The sequence below is a fragment of the Nuphar pumila genome, chromosome 1 (genome assembly GCF_984573655.1).
Source record: "Nuphar pumila chromosome 1, dmNupPumi1.hap1.1, whole genome shotgun sequence".
Lineage (NCBI taxonomy): Eukaryota > Viridiplantae > Streptophyta > Magnoliopsida > Nymphaeales > Nymphaeaceae > Nuphar > Nuphar pumila.
In genome coordinates this window covers 7,061,304-7,079,353 of record NC_143249.1, presented here as the reverse complement: position 1 = coordinate 7,079,353, position 18,050 = coordinate 7,061,304, and positions in this window count along the sequence as shown.

Genomic DNA, 18,050 nt, shown 5'->3' with positions numbered 1-18,050 from the left:
ATACTCAGTAAAATACTATTTTTTTATCATTTTCATATTGAAAATTTGTGGGTCTTAATCGAAACTTGGGTCGGGACTGGGTCTGGTATTCAATTTCCCTGTAGGGTTTGGTATGGTTCAGGTCCGAGTAAACCCAACCCGTTGACACCCCTAGTTTTATATGGCATTAGTGAATCATGTAAAAATGTATTTTATGTGTTTTCTAAAGGCAAGCTGGGGTTAGGCGGATCCAGGGAAAAACTTGAAAACATGCGTTTTACATTAAAAGAAAAGCCCAAACAGGTTTGATTCGAGCTGATCCAGATATGGATCTGACAGAAAATGTCTATCTAAATACAAATAAGAACGAATTTGATTTGGAAAACCACATGCTCCTTTTTGTTTCATGTAGTTCTTATGCGAAGGTGTTAAGTTTGCATCCCATTTCCTCTTCTCTTATAAAATTGCATCATGATGGAAAAGTGTTATGCTCCTAAATATGGGCCTTATTTTTTTCCACTACCTTCTTATTTTTCACATGAAGTCATTCATCCCTCCATTCATTTGAAAGAATTTTTATGGAAAGACCATGTTTGCAGAACTTCTATGTCATAATGATTCGTGGAGTCCAAGATGCAAGATTCAGATTCGAACATTTTTTCAAAAGATAGGACATGATCGAGGACACAGAATTTTTAAAATTTTTAATCAATACAAATTATTTTTGAATATTTTAATATTAAAATTAGTTTTTATTAAAATATAATAAAGTATTATTCAAAATATTAAAATAATGCCATATGTGTCCGTGTGTTCGAGTCGGCCTGTCAGAAAGGGCACACAGCCAAAATGGCGTATCCCTGTGACATAGCTTCTATAAAATTGCACCATTTCTCTTGAAAGGGTGTTTCCTTCTAGTCGGGATTAGGTGCAATCACATGGCACAAAATTTGTTCATGAAGCACCTGATCAGGCCTTGGCACCGCAACCTACAGGCCCTATCCCCAAGATGGAGGTGATCAGGTGCTTAATGCACAAATATTTTTGCAATCATATTGCACCTGATCTTTTCAGGTTTCTTGCATGGTAATGAAACAGTGTCTATGAGATGCATAGGATTAAATTTAATGTGCATGGAAAGCAATTGGTGCGGGTGACCATGCTTAAATCCGAAGCATTTAAACAATGTAGTTCAGATCTTCAATTTGGAAGAAAATTTGTAGATCTCAAATATATATTTAAGGAAATAATATGTAAGTCTTCGACCGGACTACAATTATTAATAAAAATCTATTTCATATGGACAAATCAAACTATTTGCTGCAGTCCGATTAATTCTTAGACACGCGTATAGTTTGTGAAATTTTATACCAGACCCAGACCTGACCCGAGTTTTGATTAAGACCCACAAATTTTCAATGTAAAAATGATAAAAAATATGGTTTTACCGGGTTTGCTTCATGTAGTTCTTATCTGTTTCAGGTATATTTTTTCTTATAGTGGATCCGATTGTACCCGAGTCTGGACCAAATACCATACCCAAAAATATGATCCAAGTCTGATTTCACCTGGGTCCAAACCAAACCCGACCCGTTGGCACCACTAGTTCTTGCTGGTCAAAACCACCCTCCTAACAAGTCAGATCAACTCAACCAGCTTTAACCTTGCGGCAAGGGATGTCTTCTATAGCTTTTGAACTTGTAACGTCTCATCAACTTGGTGACCTTCACAAGTGGCCCCTACTAAAGACTTCTGCCCTCAAGATACTCGAAGAGATAATAACCAGAGTCCACACAAGGAACCTGGTTACTGCATGTACATTATCTCAAGTTGGACGTCCAGCCTTAACAGAGTCCTAGAAAGAGTTAATTGAAGAAGTTCTGATGCTCAAGGCTACTGAAGATAGACGTTCCATCAAGAAGAGATCGACTTCTTCTTTTGATAATAAAGAAAATAAAGAAAAAGAAAAAAAATAGGGCCAATGAATCTAATATAAATTGTAAACAGGCTGAGGCTTGCATCAGTTAAGAAAGGAAAGACCTGCTTGTTTTTGGTGGACGTAGGCATATATTGGCCGAACCACGTAAACCCTGCATCAGTTAAGAAAGAAAAGACCTGCTTGTTTTTTGTGGACGTAAGCATACATTGGCCGAACTACGTGAACCCTGCATCAGTAATAAAAGAAAAGACTTGTTTTTCGTAGGCATATATTGGCCGAACCACGTAAACCCTAAGTTTCATCTCTCTCTCTCTCTGCCTGTTTTCCTTCTACTCACAACGATTCCAAATCGTTTACCTACCAGATCAGCATAACCCTTGTTGGCTAGAAGCGGCTGCCTCCATACAAGGAATATGATTGACGATCTTTTAGCTAGGTTGGTTTGGAACCAAGCAAGCGTGGAATACCTAAACTACCAAAATAATTGATCAGAAGATATAATATAGATTCTAGAGATGTCATAACTCATAATGACTGAATCCCTCATTGCACCTAGTATTTTTTCGTTTATTAGGAAGGCTTTAATGTCTGCAAGAGCACCGTTGGATTGATGGAAGAAAAGAAATTGGCATTCATTCAAGCTGAAAATGCCAATTTACATGCATAAACAGTTTTTTTCCATGGACAAACCACACAGCGACCTAGTCGCTTTGGCTAAGCCTGCCGTACTTATGGTCGTCGTCTTGACGGTGTAAATCCGTGGTGCACCCCTTGCCCCCAGGAAGTCGACAAGCTTCAGCTGAGCAAGGGCTTATCCCCTGCCCTCATTAAAGTAAGGGGCTGATGCGCTTGGGAATGAAACCCTGATCACCTGCCTAGTTGCCAAGAACCCTTTCACTGCACCAAACCCCTTAGGGCGACATGCATAAACAGTTTTTTTTTTTAGAGAATACATGCATAAACAGTTAATCATGATCATTTGTATATAGTAGATACATGCATATATGTTCCTATATTTCTTATGTAAATGCAAGGATGTGGAGATGATTTGAACATTAGCAGGTAAAGAATAAAACCCGTCTCTGGTCTAAGCACTTTATCACATTTGCATGGACTGGAATATGCAAGCTTCGATTAGCCTAACATCTGGCCCATTAATATTGGTAAATCATGAAAGCATCCACCAACAGGGCTCAAATGATCAGTCGGATCAATGTTGGATGTAGGTCCACTGACCTCCTTTAGGCTTAATCTTTTAGGGATCCAGATGAAGTTCAGGACCTGGTCTGTGCTGCTGTTTAAATTCAGTGCATTATAATTTCAAGTCTATGAACAAGAAGTCAGTGAAAACGGATTGCAATGCATATTGATTGCCGAGAAGAGACTGAACCCAATCAACAGATGTGTCATGTATCTGACCTAGAATGAGTGGGTGCCTGATATAGGATTCAATAGGGTAGTTGGCTTTTTACAGCAGACAGGTCTTTTAAGTAGTTGGTCTGTGAAATCAAGATGCCAAAAGTTAGGTCACTTTACTCCCTAAATATCTTGAGCTCATATTGCTTATTCCAACACTGCATAATTCAAATAGTACATGTGCCACTGATATTGAAAGAATACATGTGCCTAACATTCTTTCTTTAATCTGTGGCAGATTGTGTGTGTGTGCAGTGTGTGCACATGCATGCACATGGAGTTGATTCCCAATTCCAAATTCTGATATAATGACAATTAAATTTGTATCAGACCTATCTTGGATTTAAATTGGTGCTTCAGGTATCATGCCAAGCAGGAAAATCAATGGTTTAGCATTAATGGTAAGACTGATTTGCGATTTCATAACAAGAAAGAAATAACCAAGAAATTATTGAAGGATTTTATGGCACACAGAAGTAGTTGAGGTCCTTCTTTGTCAAAGCACAATTAAGATATATTTAGAGTACAAAACTTCAATTCAAGCATGTATTTTATTGCCAAGCAACTCAATTGGCAGTTGTGGCAACTGGCACGTTAGTTTCCTTAGAACTATAGTAGGTGAATAGTCCTAGCACTAGCAGGATGGCTGTTCTAAAGTATGATCTTCTTAGATAGAAGGGTACATGTCTATCCCTATAAAAAAAAAATATTTCCATTTGATGCCTGAAATTTTTACAGCCAACCTAGCAAGATAAGGGTTTATGTGCCCTTGAAGGCCAACTGCTGCCAACCTTGTTGCATCTTTTTAATTTTCTCATAATAAATGACACACACCTTGCAAAATCCAAATGATACTGAAGCCCATTCAAAATAAATGGAATGTGGTTGATTTCTGCATCATAGTTAAGTTCATGCTGAAATTAATCATGCTGTATGGAAGCGTAGATCCTTGCGGTTGCAATCGATATGATTCTCATCTCCTTAACTAACACAATAATTATTTGATTATTACCATCTAACACCATGTCATTTTTTAATATCGAACAGTATAACAGCACTCTAAACCTCATCAAGTGAATAGACTAGTAACTAATGCCGTTTGAGACATTAACATTACATCTGAGGTGCACATGGATGAGTTAGTTGGATCAATCTAATGTACATAATATCCTTGAATCTCCCACTATGGCTTCAAAGTGAAGAGTACCAAACAAGAACAATAACCGGTAAGCAGTCTTAGGCAGGGATGGATTCCAAAAGTACTTAGAGAAAATGCTACACCAATGTTAGGTTGGGAAATCTGCATAACAATTCCCACTACCCATCAACTACTTGCTCCAACAAAAAGCCAGGAAAAGAAGGAAAACTAACATAAAAAATTAAATCAGGAAACAGCGCAATTGTTTCACTCCCTTTCCTGTGAAAGAGTCCCACTTTTGTATGAAAGGAGGGCCATTTCCCATGGGGGCTGAAACCAATGCCCCTGCAGGGAAAGTGGGTGCAGGGCCCACATATTAATTGCGTGCACCCCATTTTCATACCAAAACAGGGCCACACACACACGGAGGACCCTGTTTCGCACGAAACCCGTTTCCCACCAACCAGCATGTATCAAAAGTGCCTTGATGATTACAGAATTTGAGAACAAGAGCCGCTGGTGCACAAGTGCATGCAATCTATAAATTAAGGCAGTGAAAGGACATAAGAGTACTTTTCTCTTGACTTTTGAAACGTTTACAGATTTAAGTATAAATGAACTTATTTTACTGCACTGGACTAATTAAAATGTGAAAAGATCTTATTCTCTTACAAATGATGTCAAAGAATCTATATTTATATTAACCGTCCAAGTGATGCATCTGGATAGCTAGGATTAGTCGATATCCAGGTAAGAATGTGAACTACTAGTAGCCATTGGTTGGACAGCTAGGATTGAATCTAGGATGAATCCCCACCATATGTCACGTGATGGGATATTAAATGGACAATATGGGTCAGCCATAAACTTTCGAGTTTGTGGATGGAAATGGAATGCATCAAGAGGGGAAGAGTAATGTAGGAACTTTTTCTGTCAGATTTCATGGCAGATGAGACAATCCCCGAGCTGTGAACCACTGAGGATGATCAAAATATCCCACATATGCAACCTTAATTAAAACTATAACACCAAATCTCACAAGAAGCTTCAGGCAAGGATCTGTTCGGAGCATTATTGAGACTTATGATCCCTTGTAGATACTCAATATTGCAGCTGTATTTCATTAGATCTCTAATAAAAGAAAACAACCAAGCTCTCCAAGTAATTGCACTGTAAATGGTGAAAAACAAAAAGTAAATGCAGGCACCAATATTAAGTACCAACCATTTAGGTAGCATTTCCCTTTTTTGTTTCTTTTCTACTTACAGTTGTAGCATAGACTCTACATAAATGTTTTTAGAAGTCTTTTGAGAGTATGGCATGGGAGATTTGAAGTCAGAGTTTTTGTTCTCCTGTCATGGTTGAATATATATAAGTCTGGAGTACTATCCCGCTTGCCTAGACATATTCTACTTGGTCTATTCCACTCACATGATCAACTAGAACAGTCCCCTTATCCACTCATCCACACTATTCATTTAACATATATTTGTACGCTCGACTAGACATGAGACAATTCACTTGCTTGCCTATGAATGATGATCTACCTATGTGATGAAGGAGTGGAGCAGAAGATCCGGTTCATAAAGATTCATTTGGATCTAATTTAGTATAAGATTTTTATTTGAATTTTTTATTTAGAATTAGATTTTTTTATGTAATGGATCCATATTGGATCCAAAGTAGACCTATGGTTTATCGTGTTTCCCTATAAAAACTCATTATAGAGATTTCTGAGTTAGAGATTTAATGAAGAAAAAAAATTTATTCCAAACTTTATTCCCTCAATTCCTTTAGCTCCCTCTAAACTCTATTCCCTTGCTTCTCCCTCATTGAATGGTAGTTTAATCGCAGTTCGTAGTTGTAGTTTGGTAGACTTTCACGAATAAGAAAATCGATTTGCATCAATTTGGTATCAGTCACACTACAATCGCATGTTTGCAATATTGTGCAGTTCGAGAAGCGAATGGAGAGAAACCATTGAAGCACGTATGGGTTGTATGTAAAACAACAAATCGATGAGATGAGGCACGACATCTCCCGAAACATCCTTTTTAAGAGAGAAGTAGTAGGACTATACACTGCGCTGAAAGTGAAACTCTCTTGCATAATTGGCTCAATAAATACTATGGTCTGCGAAAATCTAACACTGCCCTGCATGCCAAACTTTCAAGCTACCAAATACCTCTCAACCACCCCCACAAACAAGAGATAATCAAAAGCACACACCCTTTAAATATGATTTAGGAGACCAGCCCCAACGGCCTTCATTTTTGTTTCCGAAATGCACAAGATATCAAGTTTATGTTTTGTTTTTTAACCTAAAAACAAGATATATTGCTTGAGCAAATCTGCGGATCCTCTACTACCTTGCTTGCTTCTTAGGGTACCTGTGCTCACTGATTCCACTTTTGACAAATTGAAAAAATCCGAATGAAAGACATTTAGACAGACTTAAGGAAACAAAGAAGATGGCATCAAAACTAACATGATAGCTTAACTTAAGCCAATCTTGCTATCAAAATTTTTTATAGCATACATTGAAGGAGGGGATGAAAGAGCATGAACTAATTTCTAAACCAATGAACTTATATGAGAAATGAGATTGGTTAGCTGCTCTCTCTCAATATCGATTCATTGACATCCATAGAAGGCATCAAAATCTTTGAACCATCGCCTTACAACCCTTTGTTCCCAAAAAAACGATTTGATTCCTCTTCCATCAAATAAAAGCATTTGATCTTACTTCGATCAGAGAAAGCCGATAGAATTGGAACAAATGTGGTTGATCACCCAACTATATCCTCAAGTGCAAAGAGTGTCAAGCGAATAAATATGAGACATAAAAACCCCCGATAATTTGGTTCCTCTACCGATACCGAAAGGTGCTTGGCAAGACCTTTCTATAGATTTGATAGAATCTTTGCCACCTTCCAGAATGGGATTCGTATATGTTCTAACTCAGCTTGGAGATCTAAAGGTTGGACGTTTGCTTCCCAAGTCTCCATTTGAAAGTTGTGGGAACATCGAAACACAACCATCTTTTCAAATAAGGTGATTCAGGTGGAGAGTTTTGTGGAGGCTATCTTGTGGGCTGTTCGGGAACAAATTCTCTTGCTTAAATGTCACTTTTCTAGTAGGATCCGACCTATCTTAAATGGCTTGACTTTCAAACCTGGGCACCTCCTCTTCCTGGATGGTTTAAGTTATGCATCTATGCCATTTGTTAACAAGAGGAGTATTGGCAGGGATTCACCTTCATATATATATATAGTAGCTCTTAAACAGTCTTCTCTATTAAACAACCTTAAACTACTTCAAAAGAATAAAGTTTAAGGTGTTTGCTTAATCCAAACTCAAATATGTATTCTCTATAATTCAGTTGCAGAAAACATGTATTAGATTAGACATTAGGCATGTTTAAATACATATTTAGAACAATTAAAAATCAATGGCTGATATTGCAACAAAACTTATTCAAATAGAAATCAAGGTTTCTCATTGAATCAATTCGATTCAAAACATAGCTTTTAGTGAATAAACAATGATAAACACAGCTCCAGGCTATTATTAAGCAAAAATACACTTGCAACAATATTTTTTAGTAGTGTTTAGGATGGTTTACAATATAAACTGATTAGGAGTTATTCATTGATCTCTCTCTCTAAAGGTTTTGTGGATAACACTTTATAGGATCTGAATCCTAGGATCTGAATCCAACCAAATTATACCCAACACGGGTACACTTATCAGATTTGAATCTGACCAATAGAAGGTGCGCTTTGCCATCATCTAGTGATGTTGGTCAATGTGGTGAAATTTTTATGAGCAATTTGTTAAATCCATGGCTGAAAGAGTTTTTAATAATGAAAAAAACTCTACATCACTCCTATGTTGGATCATGGTACGAATCCAGTGTGGCCAAATGGGTCTCACATGGAATCCAATGACCCACTTGAGTAGTGGGTCATTGAGATAAGAACCACTAGGATAGTGGTGGTTTCACTCCTCATTGGATTCCCAAAGCCAAGTTTTGGTGTGCGCAATGGTGCACAGACATATGTAAATTTTTTTCGGCTGCTTCCCCGTTGAATGAGGTTCTTGCCACTGGTGTGAGCTGCATAGTCTGCCTGACGCGAGCTTTGTCTATCGACTAAGTCTGACAGAGCCACCAGAGCATAAACAAAAAAAAATGGAAAGAATGGTAATTAGGGCTTCTCAAAAAATCAAGAATCCCTTATCAATTTTTTATTTTGCATAATTCCCTTTTTTGAGCCCTATGTTTTACATAACAAGGGCTATTATTACTAAAAATTCTAGAAAGAGGCCCTCTCTATGGATATTATCCAAAACACAGAGTTCCTTTTTTTGTTGTGTTCATAACCGGTGTTGGACTTTTTGAAAAAATTCAGAAAGCCTTCTGAGTTCTTCTATTCAACTAAAAAATACTCTGGTTTATAGATTTTACCTAGAACTGTTCTAACTTTTTCTAATTTTGCATAAAAGTGGTTCTAGTTAGCGGAATATCTTAGACAGGTTTGGATCTGTATTGGGTCAAGTTGTTCAGGTAGCTTCTTATAGACCTTGGTCGGATCTAGTAAAACCTTTCTGGACCTAGTTATGATTTGGTTTATATTTTTACATTGATATTTTTTTATCTAAAAATATTGTATCTGCATATATTTTTTATTATTTACATTAATATTCTTTTCATGTTAATATCTATATCCAGTATGGTTTGATCCATTTTTTTATATAAATCAAGTTTAATTGTAAGATCTACTAAATATAATGTTTGGGTCAAGATTAGATTTGATCGGTATTAGACCAGATGTTTAGATCTAGTAAGGTAACATAGATCTTAATTTGATCTAGTAAAATATTATGGATATGTTTAAATTTGTATGAATCTGGATATATCAAAATGAGAATAAGATCAAGTTGATTGAGTATAGATTGAATAAGTTCATATCCAAGCTATGCTCTTGGATTTTCTTATTGAACAGATCTAGTGATGTGTTCGAATGACCGAATATGAAATATGGATCTAGTTTGATTTATATTTATGGTTGGATCCAGTTGAGTGTTATGCTCGGATATGGGATATAGATCTAGTTTGACCCAGATTTATAATTGGATTCAATTGAGTATTATGCCTAGATATGAAATATGGATATATTTTGATCCAGTTTTGTGATTGAATTCAGATTAGTGTTATGCTCAGATATGAGATATGAATACAAAATTGATTCAAAGACAAATATATATATATATATATATATATATATATATATATATATATATATATATATATATATTGTGAGATATATTTTATGGATCTAGATTTGATCCTAGTTTTATGCTAAATCTGGATAGTATCAGGCATGATATTTGGATCTAATAATGATATATGTTTTGTATGGATCTTGGTTTGACACAGTTAAATCTAGATAAGTAAAATCTTGGATGTGTTATATGGATCCATTTGCATTTGAAATATACGATTTTGGATATGGCTTTAGATTATAGTCAAATCTTGTGAGATCTATGGTTTTATTTAAGTCTGTTTGGAAATCTATTTTAATATGGATCGGGTTGGACTTGACAGATAACATCTCAAGTTAGATTTGGATATGGACTCCTAAAAATCCAATATATATATATATATATATATATATATATATGTGTGTGTGTGTGTGTGTGTGTGTGTGTGTGTGTGTGTGTGTGTGTGTTTGTGTGTGTGTGTGGATCCGATAAAGGATTTGAACTTAAATGTTCAAACTTGTGGTTTGATTAAAGCCTTAGAATTGACTTATCATATTTTTGCATATTCAAATGACAATGAGATAATTCTTATTGGATATGAATCTGGTGTATATCCAAATTAGATTTGGATATAGAGATTTATGACTTAATTCATGATAAAAAATTAACATAGTCTGTGAGTGTCTTCATGATGGTGATATATCATGAAGAAAAAGTCCAACTAGTGTATGTAAAATCTCATGATATCATGGCTCAATGCAAATATTGTTTAAATACAATGCATTAAAAAGTGAGAGTTGAATTATAATTTTACACATGCATATGGAGATATTTATATGATGATAAATAAATCATTATAACTAATGCTCTCTATGATATGCTTCTATAAATACATGAAAGGATATTTTGTTTTCATGCATGAAATGTTAAATAGTATTGGTCAGTCACATTTATGGCTATTTGGATCTTGATATATTGATCTAAAATGATCAAGTAGTGATCAACATGTGATAATGCACATAAAAAGTGAGTAGAAGTTGTGGTGAAAATTTTGAAATGTAAGAATATTTGTTATATTTGGTAAATTATGAATTTTTCATAGTACTCCACTAATATGCATGCCTATGGTATAGTCATGGAAGAGCCACAAGAACCTCGTGACTATGTAAGAGCACATTATGATGTATTCATTTTGATCTATGGACTGCATGACTTAATATGCAGTGAATGGTGAATACTTGAAATCTATGACATGATAAAAAATAACCTGGTTTGTGAATAGCCTCATGATAGAGATATATCATGAAGGAGAAATTCAACTAACATATGAAAAAACTCATAATGTCATGAGTGCAATACATAATGCATTGGTTATGATAAATGTGGATATTTGTGTCATATGGACAAGTGAAAGATGGTGGGTCCTAGTACGGATCCAGTGTGACCAAATTAGTCTCACGTGAAATGCAATGACCCACTTGAGTAGTGGGTCATTGAAATAAGAACCACCAGGATAGTGGTGGTTCCACTCCTTGAAGATTGGTTTAGCTGAGTAACGGTTACCCAGAAGAGGATAAATATCTCAACTCCTGCCTCTGCAGAATACACACAGAGATCTCGATAGTCATATCAAGGATTCCTCCTAAAGAAGACCATTAATATCAACCATTCTTTTCTTCTCCCTTAGACTTCCCTGTGCACACCTTGATCCTAGATCAATCATCCTAATCCACCTATCATTTCGCAGTAACTATTGTGTTTTCCATTAAAATTTTTATGAATTAAAAGGGTGGATTTTGCCGCATGTGAGATGTACATTTGGGAAACCATAAGATTTTGCATCTGCAAGCTTAGATTTGATGATTCCCTAATAGAAGTAGGATCTATTGTACATGTTTTTTCTTTTTCGATAGGCAAGCTGAGATTAGGGCAAATATTCAACGGTATAAGAGTCAGTATTTTCATTAAATTTTTTTTCCAAATTCTACCTGCAAATGTATTGGGGTTTTGGCTCTAAATTATCTAGTTTTTTTATACATTACTCTACGTTTACTTAAGTTAATGGGAGTTCATTTATTTCTATCACATTGAACCTTGCCTTTAAGTGAAAGGCCCTTAAGGGGCTTGAATCTTGGGCTTGCAATTAAATTTTGAATTTGGATTTAAACTTTGAACCTTGGGTTTTGGTTTTGTTTGGTCTTTGACCTTTTTTAAGAACTTGAAACGAATTTAATCCTTTAATCTAAGACCAATCCATTTATGGACTTTGACTCAACCATTAAGGGCAAGGCCCTCAAGGGGCTTGGATTTTGGGCTTGTAATTAAACTTTGAACTTGAATTTGGATTTGAACCTTGGGTTTTGGTTTGGTTTGGTCTTTGTCTTTTTTTTATAACTTAAGATGATTTTAATCCTTGAGTCCAAGACTGGCCCTTGATAAACTCATTTATGAACTTTGACCGAGTCTTAATTCTCTCATGAATCATTTGGACTTTGACTAAACCTGCCCAACGTCCTTGAATGGGGTCATAAATGGTCAAACAGTGATTACGCCGCCTCTTCATGTTGATTGTTGACCTCGACCCCAATTATAGACAGTCTTGACATGAGAGGGTTGATTTGGATCAAGGTTATATCATTTTTGTCCTTTGAATGTGCCTCTCTTTAGCCAGATGTTTGTATCATTATGATTGACCATTTGGCTTGTCGTGACCCATTATGGCTACCCATTTGAGCCCTTAGAATGCCTTTTATGGGCTTTTATTGGTAGTTATTGGGCTGAGGCTTATATAAACCTAGCCCTCTTCCCATTCTCGCATCACTCATCTTTCCTTTCTCACAAGTTTGCTTTCCTTGCTCTCTTGAAGTCCCTAGCTTAGTCTTTAATTTAGTCAAGGCTTTGCTTAAGCTAAGCCTAGGGTCCATACTTATGCTCAATCTAAGGTCCCTACTCAAGTTGAGCCTAAAGTCGAATCTAGATCAACCTTACCTTTTCAAGAGGCTATCGAGATACTCAGTATCACCCTGGGCAGGGCCTGGTCTGATCTTAGCAAGAAGGCAAAATCTTAGTTGTACCCTGAGAACGAAAGCTGCACGAACACCCATTGCACCAAGGACGTGGTCCTAAGTTGGGCAACTATCACTTGAAAGATAGTGTGCCTCTTAGCGCAACTGGTTCAAGCTCAGTTTCCTTACTCACTAAGTTAAGTATTTTCCAACAAAATGTGTTTGGCATGATCTACTTGCTAGAAATTGTGGTTTGGATCATGTTTTTTGATAAAAGAATATAATTTCTTGAGGTTTTAATATTTTCAAAAATTTTAAGCCATTGATTTTGAAGCCCTAAGAAACCTACTCATGTGGACTCATAATGGTATGATCTAAGAGCTGATTTCTACAAAATCAAACATGTGCAGCATATCCGTACGCTCAAATCTTGAAAAGAAATTAAAAACCCCTGAAAATGCCAATTCATATGGCAGTTTATAGAATTTTAGTTAGGAGGATTGCATCAATCTATTGCACATTACCAATCTATACCTAAGGTCTTCAAAATAATAATAAATAAATAAAGGTGCATGTGGTCCTCTTAGTTGCGAGTGCATGAACACGGGGAATCTCTCTCTCTCTCTCTCTCTCTCTCTCTCTCTCTCTCTCTCTCTCTCTCTCTCTCTCTCTAAAAAAGCAACATTTTTTGTTCTTTTGCATAAGTTGCATCAAATCAGCATGAGATGTGAGCACTAACAGTCTTTTCTAGAGAAGAGAAGTGGAAGACAGATGACTGCATCAGCCCCCATGATCGGACCCACATTTATGTCACCAACAAAAGTGATATAAAACAAAACAATTAGTGTTCATCTAAGAAGCAATGAACGTATTCTCTCAAAAAAAAATCTAAAAAAAAGTAACATGAACATATGGGGCTCTTTCAACCATTGACCGATAAAACTTGCATTAATTCCAGTTCTGCAAATGGATCGTATACCTGATCCTAATCTAGGATGGAATTTGCAAACATGGCTCCTTATAGTGAGATTCGATGTGGGTTTGGATTGGATTTGGTCATGCTAAATTGGATTTATTTCAGATTTGATAGGATATAAGTTATTTTAGTTTGGATTTCAACTAAAATCCAATATTTCAATTGTATTTTCACATGTGAAGAGCTTTTTTCTTTTTCGTTTTTTGCCCAGAAGTGCTACATATATTTAAGATCCAGGTTTAACTCTTCCACATTAGTTGTGATCTTTATCCTGATTCTCATCCAGATTATTTGAATTTGGATCTAACAAGATCATGCTCGTATCCATTCCATTTGCACACCTAATTAATTCACACACAGGTGCGGAGGCATGCACAGAGAGAGAGAGAGAGAGAGAGAGAGAGAGAGAGAGAGAGAGAGAGAGAGAGACCCCAACCACACTGACATGGGTCCAAATCCATATTCCATGCCGGGCCAAGGGCCCGTGCGATACTGACCCAACACTACTTCATCCCCAAAAAAAGATGTGACATTCTTTTTGGTGGGTCGAGGAATCTGGGGATTAGTCAATGATCCAACTATATAATATTACACATAATGAAAGGAGATACTAGAAAAAGGCATTGTCCGGAAAGAAGAATAGAATAAAGTGGAAGCCAAAGGCATGTGGTAGCATGTGAGCTAAAGGGCCACATGATTTCAAGGCACCATTTAGGAAAAGGGGCATGAAGCCTTGAAAATAAGGAAAAAGGTACACTAAATTAAAATGTTCTTGGACAGGCAAAAACGGACTCCCAAGATCTAATTTATTCTTATGATAATTAAAATGCACAGCTAAGAAGAATACAATTCCATGCATATATGCAAATTTGAATTTGTTAAGCTTTGCCTAAGTCAAAAGTGCCCAACATCAAAACTACATGGGATCAGCTTTACGAGTCATGTTTCTCCATTCCTTCCTATCTAGAGTTGTCAGTTGTCACTTTAGGGGTCATTTGCATGCTAGGATACAGTCTGCCTAAATGCCCGCGTACCCTGAGATTTATGAAAATCTCGTGATAATATCGCGAGAAATTGTCTGAAAGTTTAAAACAGCAATTTCTTGCAAGATTTTCAAACCGTGACAAATATCAAGACATTTACGTTTTTAGCAGCTATTTATCATGAAAAGCTCTGAGATTTTTATTTTTAAATGTGTTTTATTTATATTTTCTTGTAAAAAATATTTTTTTATAATTTTTATTTATTTTTATTGCCGAGATTTTACCAAAAAAAAAGAAATTTATGAAAAAATTCAAAATCTAGAGTTTTTAACTGCTGATATTTTGTTGTTTTAAAACTTTTGTCACTGTGGCTAGAGCTTGAGAATGTGCATTAGATATTCTTGAATCTCTATCCAAACATGAATTAATCTTTTTTTTTTTTTGAAAGGAGAGCTGGGGTTAGGCAGACCCCTGCCAGTTATACAACTATATCATTGGGTTTTGAACCTGCAACGTCCAACACAAGGTCACGTGCACTAGCTGCCCCTACCAGACAAGCGGAGCCCTTCCAAACATGAATCTTGGATTATAATTTTATGGTGGATATGAAATCAAAGCGTTTGACAAATGCAATGCATGCGCTAGGGATCTAATAATTCATAAGCCTCCAGAATTTCAAATCCCTTAAAAAATGGAGAGGATCTAAGATACATATAAAGTCACCAAGTTGAAGGATATCACAAGTTCGAACTTATACACATTCGTTGATATAAGGCTGAAACTAAGTGTACCTGAGTTCTACGCAAACAAGGCACGAGCCAACTGATTATACTTTCGATGAGTAAAAAAACAATAATTGTTTTTATACTGTGTAGGAAAAAAATAAAAAACTTTTACCAACGGGGGCTCCGCTTGTTTGGTAGGAGCAGCTAGTGCACGTCACCTGGTGTTGGGACGTTGTAGGTTCAAAACTCAATTGTATAGTTGTATAACTTGTAGGAGTCTCCCTAACCCCAGCTAGACTTTCAAAAATAAAAAATAAAAACTTTTGGTTCTCCAATCCAAATATAAAATCCAAACAATCAAAAGCACTGTCAGCCATCAGCAAGGTGCACTAAAGCTGCTTGATTCAGTTGATGCAGAGGGCAGATCGGGTGCAATCACATTGCACACAAAATGTGTGCTGCTGCACACGGCCACGCTCCATCTTTGGGGAGGCAGGATCAGGTTCAATCATATTGCACAATGCAATGTGCTGCTGCACCTGATCACCCTCCATCTTCTGTTGTACAGACTGAGGCCTGTCAGCATATAGATGGCGATCAGGTGCAGCAATCACATTGCAATGGTGCAATGTGATTGCACCTGATCCCAACACATCATTGGGATACAGCCTGATCAACGGAAGGCCGCAAAAGTGCAGGGGAACACATTTTGTGTGCAATGTGATTGCACCTGATCTCCCTTGCACGGTTGCCAACTTAGAAGCCCTTAGATCATGACACGTCACCGTTGAGCAAAGCTGTAGGTGATGGTCCAGTCCAACCTTTAACTTGTTGGAACCAGTACCGTATGGACTGTCCATTTCCCATGGCACGTTGACTACAGCCGAAACGGTTTTTCGGAAAAAAGGATGCGTGACGGAACAGCCAAGGGAGCCGTCGTCATTTATACTATTATGGAGGGTAGAACAGTCCTATCCAAAGGGAGAGACGGAGAAACTTTGCCGCCTTATGCCTAACGGTCGAAAATCAAATAAAAAAAAATTAAGAAAACGGAAAGCGTGTATTTAGTAAGGGGAATATAAGGTGAAAGTTCGAAGGAAGACGGAGAGAAAAATCTGAACCCAAAACCGTAAATGACGAAAATGCCCTTAACCACCGACTTTGGATGGCAGTTTACGCACAAGCGTGAGGTTAAGTGGCCGCGTGGGGGTTGATGGAAGAATTGTTTTTTTTTGCCCCTGTTGATATCAGATTTGACATTTGTATCCTATATATCATTTTCTTTTTAAAGAAATTTTGGAAATAAAACCCTTGTACTATTATTTCATTTTGATCGTGACCGATCTAAACGTTGATTCTTCAATATACGGTTGGAAGCGATTCTTCCTAAACTTAATAGATATACTTACTATCAATCTAATCAATGTCGATATCCATGAAGATGTTTTGTTTGCTGTTTTGGTCACAAAGAAGCATTTTTCGGACAAGAATGGCAATCCACAACATGAGAAATCTTGTGATTGGAAGCCGAGAAAATCCAAGAATCACAAAGAAGACATTGCAAACGTGTGGGAATTCATGTCCTTTTGCGAAAAGGCATCTTGGTCATTTTAACTTGACCGAATAATCAACAAGGCAAATCGTACAACAAGGACCAAGGCAGAAAACAAGGGCCGAGAGAGGGACAAAGAAAAATTAAAAGATTGGCGTCTTATTGATTGAGCCAGTGGAGTCGGTCGCTCTCATCAGGTTCGATTCTAACGCTTCACTTTCACCTATTCAGTTTCCCTTTTTTGTGTGTTTTTAATTATTTTTCCTGTTTTTTACGTGCAATTGTTCGCTGAAAACGAAAAGAATCAGATACTGTGACTGTGAGGGAGTAAACTCAATTGCATGGAAATCGAGGGGGACTAGTATGGCATTTAAAAGAAATAAATGACCAAAAGGGTAATATCACCATTCCCTTCTTCCCGCTACCTCCCGAACCAGAAGCGAGAGAGAGAGGACCCGGTGAGGGACGAGAAGGCTGACTGGACCATGTGGCAGTGGGGCCCGTTTACTGGCTTGTAACTGTTACTTGGAGAGCGAGTCTCTCTCTCTCTCTCTCTTATAGCAGCAGCAGCAATGAGGTATTAAGCTTCCAAGGCTGGTGGTGCGTAGTGCGTACACAGAATAGTAAACAAAATCATATCATTATCACAAATCAAATTGTTCCAAGAGTGGTGGTGGTTCCGTTGTTGGGGTCTCTCTCTCTCTCTCTCTCTCTCTCTCTCTCTCTCTCTCTCTATATATATATATATATATATATATATATATATATATATATATACTGCCATTCGCCTTCCTCCCTTCTTTGAGACGCCTTCTCCCTCCTTTTTACCCCTATCCTCTTCCACACACACTCTCTCGCTCTCTCTCGCCATTCGCCTTCCTCCCTTCTTTGAGACGCTTTTTCCGTCCTTTTTACTCCCTATCCTTTTCCACACACTGTCTCTCTCGCCATTCGCCTTCCTCCCTTCTTTGAGACGCCTTCTCCCTCCTTTTTACCCCTTATCCTCTTCCACTCTCTCTCTCTCTGTATGGTGGGTCTGATCTGAGGTGAGGTTGAGGAAGGGGAATGGTGG